The sequence below is a fragment of the Pinus tabuliformis genome, chromosome Q (assembly GCF_031772625.1).
Source record: "Pinus tabuliformis cultivar Carrire ecotype Pingquan chromosome Q, CPIR1, whole genome shotgun sequence".
Lineage (NCBI taxonomy): Eukaryota > Viridiplantae > Streptophyta > Pinopsida > Pinales > Pinaceae > Pinus > Pinus tabuliformis.
In genome coordinates, this window is record NC_142296.1 from 858,992,082 (window position 1) to 858,997,869 (window position 5,788).

Sequence of the window (5,788 nt, forward strand, 5' to 3'; positions counted from 1 at the left end):
GGTTGGAAGGTTGGACTCTTGAGGGAGAAGCTATCACTGTATTATTTCACTTATATCTCTGCAATTTTTGGCTAAGGAAGACCAGGGTTTTGCAGTCATCTTTGGGATTCTTGTGGATTCATGTGTTGATGGTGTGTTTCTCCATGTTATTGTAAGCTTTGTTATGTGATTCATTTCCTTTCTATACTGCTGCATATTAAACAAATGAAGTGTTAAAGTAAGAATTCATGCTTGCCATGCTCTGCTTTTAAATTTGTTTAATTTCTATGTTTTCTACTGTCTAAAGAGAATTCAAATTCATTGTTTGCTCTCTTTAGCCTTCTTATCCTTCTTTCCTAAACATCCACTTCAGCTAAAGACATCAATATAGGCTCCTACCTCACCCCAAAGACCTCCCTGCAGAAACTGTGTCCAATCCCCGCACCCTAAATTGCAGCTCCTCAATTTGCCACCAAAAACCCCAAAAACCCCCAAATCAACCTTCAAATCAGTTTACTAGCCTAATATCAGTGTTACCGTGTTGGTCATCTCATCCCATTGAAGATCTACCGAGATTGACCGGAGAGAGCCTTCTCCTGCCCCGTAGGGCTAGCTACGAGGCTGAACGGTTTGATGTAGCCTTGAGGTTTACCTTTCTCAGCCTGAGGTGAAATTTCAAGCGCTAACACATTGGATGATTGAGTGGACAAGATAGAAGACCTCAGATCTAGTTCCATCCATACGGGTTGTGATTTCAGGATTAATGCAAGATTACAAAGCATGATGGCTATGATCATACAGACAGTCATCCAATCATGGATCCACCCTTTGTCATCAGTGGACATGTCTTCATGATCATTGTAAATGTAATGTTAGCGTATCTTCTGAGTATGGGTATGTCTCCCTCAACAAAGATATCATGATGTAAATGTATTATAACAAATGATGTTTCACCTAGTTGTTCTTGATCTGAACTTGTCACAAGGTCAAGCACTTTAGTCATCAATTTCCATTTCTGACTTTGAGCTTTAGGGGGCAATATGTTATAGGTCGTTTTGTCACATCTAGTCAATAGGCCTACAAACTGAATCAATCAACGGCCATGAACACCTTGTCATCATCCCTACACAAAGCCCTAAGTATGACTTTCCCAAATCCCTGAGTTTATGACTTTGACTGCTTCATTTCAGTGCTTTTAAATCCCAGTGCACCTTGGCCCATTAGGGACCCGCGTTCATCAATAGGTTACTCAGTTTTGCACATGCTTTGGTCAGAGCCGGTTGTCCCTTGTTTGGGGTGCATTGATTCTAGAAATTTGGGAGAAATAAAAAGAATCCTGAAGCTTACTCTTCCATAAGCTTCCAAGAATTGTTACAACCATTTACCATGGATAAGAACTTTGAATCTTTTCTGATCCTACCTTGGAGTTTTCACCTCTTATCCCTTGAGCTCATCCTCCCATCAAAAGTGGATCTCAAACCTAAATTGGAAAGTGGATAAGAATTCTTAAACTACCATCCTCTCATATATATTTATTGTCATCCACAAGCTAGAGGTTGACAAGGAAGGACATGTCAACTTGGAGAGATCTCTACAAGATAAACTTCCCTTTTGGTTGTAAACTCTCTCCCTTTCATATTAATACAAGGAGTATATCATTTTCTTATGTGTTATGTTTACATTCATATATTTCAATTATGTTGATCCATTGAATAGAGTGATTGGATAATGTTACATAGATGTCATAGATCTTTGGCTTGTGTTGATTGTTTGTGCAAATTCTAAATATAGCGATCAGAATTATGGTTGGAGCTTACAAGCCAAGAGGAGAGAAGATCTTGTGGTGGATCACAAGTAAGCATCTTTCCATTTTCCAATTTTTTTAAGGAGAACTTTATAATATTTTATTTTTGTTGTTCTAGACCAGGCCACTAGGTCTAGAGAAGATACTTTTGTCTGCAGTCGTAGATTTCGTATAACAATAAGAATATGTATTTATATGTACATCTTAGTGAACAATATGCATCTCATGAGTTATTTTACCTATGCCTATCAATTTATGTGTGAGTTTAACAATCACAATATAAAAAAAGTTGAATTTAAAAAAGGTTTACATCTAACATCTAACACCAACACATCTTCCCTATATTGAGTTGTAGAGCATCTCTCGATACAATTACATTATATTTTACATTTTACATTTATATATGTTTTAATTTGAGTATTAATTAAAACATATGAAGCCAACATTTTTTTTCAATTTTTTTTTATAATAATTTTTACGTAGCGTTTAAAAAAAGTTGACATACCTCCATTACACCTCAACATCTCCCCCATACTAGGTCGTAGAGTGTCTCTCAATGCAATTAAGGTTTGATTGATCCATGTTACAAACTACACATTCGTTTAACCTCACCATTTATACACTCATGCATACTAGTGCTTAGAACATTTTTTGAAATATTTTGCCATTTTCATAAAATGATTGATAGATGACATTGATGTTGATTTGGGGTAGCATTGGATGTGCTCTAGCTACGAAATTTGGTGGAGAGGTTGGAGCACATGAGATCTTCAATACCCAGAAAGGGTTTGGAAAAATTCTAAACAGTTTAGGAGATACAAAAATAATTAATATTTTTAATGGAGTCTCTAAGTCTAAACTTAGGGAAAATAAAATATTAATGTGTATTAATATGAAACTGTGTTAGAATGGTCCAAAAGACGTGGATCAAGCCAGATCTAATCTTAGCTGTTGATTAGGGACATAATCTCGACCATTGATTTGTCAACGAGAAAATTATAAGAGGAGGTTTGAAGGTCACTTGGAGTACACACCAAATGATCAGTGATTCTATTCTCTAGGGCGATGTTTGCTAAGAGAGGTAGAATCAATGATAGGGAGAGCAGCTGAGGGGCATTGAGTACAGAGAAACAGAGAAGGCAGGGATTGTGCCAGGAGAGCAGCACAACAACTAAGGAGAGTGACACAGAGCCAGCAAGGGCTCACGCAGGGCCACGCAGAGGCAGCCAAGTGCTGCACTGAGCACTAGAGGGGCCAGCGTAGCAAATGCAGAGGATCCCAGAGCTGACGCGGGGCCTCCTGGGGCTGACACAGGCCAAGGAAGGCTGACGCAGGCCAAGGAAGGCTGACGCAAGGCCAATGCTAGGCTAGGAGAGGCTGACGCAGTCCAGATTCGGCAGACGGAGTTACAAAGCAGTTTTGTGCTAAGGAACTGCCAAAAGGATTTTTCGGGATTTCAACCAAGAGATTTCTCTCAAATTGTGAGGTATAACTACTAAGGAAATTTTCTGTTGGGTAGGCCAAGTTTGGCACCTAGATTGTACTCTGATATTGCTTAATAAGAAAACCCTCAAATAGCTGCAACAATTTTCCCGCATTGGGCTTTTCTGGGGACATTGGTCCAAAAATAATGGTGTCATGTGGTGTGTTTGTTCTTGTTTCTTTTAGTTGCTGATCTGTAATATGTTGAGGATGCACTGGTGTTTATTTTTAGTATTTACTTTTTAAATAACTTGTTAAAGAAAAATAACAAGTAGGTAGGAATAAATTAGAAAAAGTGCATAAAGGGTTTCTAAACTAAGTAAATTTAGAAACTTCAACATGGTATCAGAGCGTGATTGCAAATCACAGGAGGACTATAGGACATCAACTGAGCGGAGCAATAGCAGCAGAAAACCGCTATCCCGAGGTGACAAAAGTTGTTTCTAACAGTGCAGCAGCCAATGAGAGTGACGTAGAGCCAGCTAGGTTTCACGCAGAGGCAGCCGAGAGTTGCGCAGAGCCTCAGAGAGGCCAGCGTTGCTGACACAGAGGGCCAGAGGGCTGACGCAGGGCTTCCCAGGGCTGACGCAGGGCTTCCGTGGTGACGCAAGGCCAGCGTGATGCAGAGAGGGGCTGACACAATCCACAGATAGGCAGTTGCTGGGGTTTAGAACGCTGTAGGAATATTGCAGAGTGGAGCTGGTGAGGTACTGTACTCAGAATAATACCTGATAGAGTAGGGCCAAAGGAGTTGCTACCGAGGGTTTCTAGCCTAGGAACCCATACCAGTGGTGCGGTTGCACAAGACAATCAAAGTACGGGGCATCTCACAGCGGTAAAAGGATTTCCAAGAGGGAAATCAGGACTCAGAGGGAGTCCAGAAGAGAACTTCCAGACGAGAAGTAGAGACTCAGAGGAGTCGAACAAAGAACTTCCAGACGGGAAGTAGACTCAGCAGGAGTTGAACAGAGAACTTCTAGAAGGGAAGTAGACTCAGCAGAAGTCGAACCAAGAACTTCCAGGCCGGAAGTAGAGATACTTGGAGGAGTCGATAGAGAAGAGCATAGAGATGGCCACGAATGGGCTGAGGGATCAGGACAAGCTGGATGGGGTGTCCAACTTTGTCATCTGGAAGGCCATGATCCTGTCTGTTCTGTGTGCCATTAGTGCTCATGTGCCACATGAGCAAAAGTGGGGAGACATCGAGCTGTAGTCAGGCGGACTACAGGTGATGAGGGGCAGGATCCTCAAGGCACCTAGCCTCTTGGATTAGACCTTGTTACGGGAGCCCCAGAGAGGAGTAGTAGGACTAGCTAAGTCGGGTAGAGACGGATGCGGATGGAGCGGCAGAGAGAGCTACAGTGCAAGAATCCCGAGATAGCGCAAGGTTAGCAGGCTACAACAGTGCGAGAGGCACAAGAGTGTTGCACCAGTATAGGACGACACTGAGAGGTGTGCAACGGTGGGAGATGCAGGGAGTTGTTGCAGCAGTGCAAAGGTCAGAGAGGGAGCACTTGTCAGCGACAGAGGGAGCTTCAACATCAGTAGGTGTCTCTAGCCCAACAGAGAGGTCAGATTGAGAGATCAGTCACTTCTTAATCACTGAGTTGCAGTGCAACAGTGGGCACCACCGATGCAACATGATGAGAGGAGGTGCAGTGCGGACGCAGTGCCGGCAGAAAGGACCAGCAACAAGACGGATGCAAAGGGAGTTGTCGTACAGATGCAACAATGGTAGTGGCAGAACCATGGGCAGCAGTACAGGATGCAGCAATGCAGAGGATGTTGTGCAGGAAGGCCTAGCATCAGCACAGGTATCGATGTCGGATGATCAGAGTAATACACAGTGAGAAGTATTGCTAGAGCACAGTCCTCGCTAAGAGGGAGTATTGATTTGGAGTAGCATCAAATGTGCTCTAGCCACAAAATTTGGTGGAGGGGTTGGGGCACATGCGATCTCCAATACCCAGAAAGAGTTTAGGCAAATTCTAAACAGTTTAGGAGATATTAAAATAATTAATATTTTTAATGGAGTCCCTAAGTCTAAACTTAAGAGAAATAAAATATTAATGTGTATTAATATGAAACTGTGTTAGAATGGTCCAAAAGACATGGATCAAGCTAGATCTAATCTTAGTCGTTGATTAGGGACTTAATGTCGGTCGTTGATTTGTCAACAAGAAAAGCATAAGAAGAGGCTTAAGGGTCACTTGGAATACACACCAGATGATCAATCATTTTATTCTCTAGAGCAGGGTTTGCTAAGAGAGGTAGAATCAGTGATCGGGAGAGTAGTTGAGAGGCATTGAGTACAGAGAAACAGAGAAGGCAGAGATTGTGTCGGGAGAGCAGCGCAACAACCAAGGAGAGTGACACAGAGTCAGCAAGGGCTCACGCAGGGCGACGCAAAGGCAGTCAAGTGCTGCGCAGAGCACCAGAGGGGTTAGCGTAGCTGACGTAGAGGCTCCCAGAGCTGATGCAGGGCCTCCTGGGGCTGACACAGGGCCAGCACTAGGCTAGGAG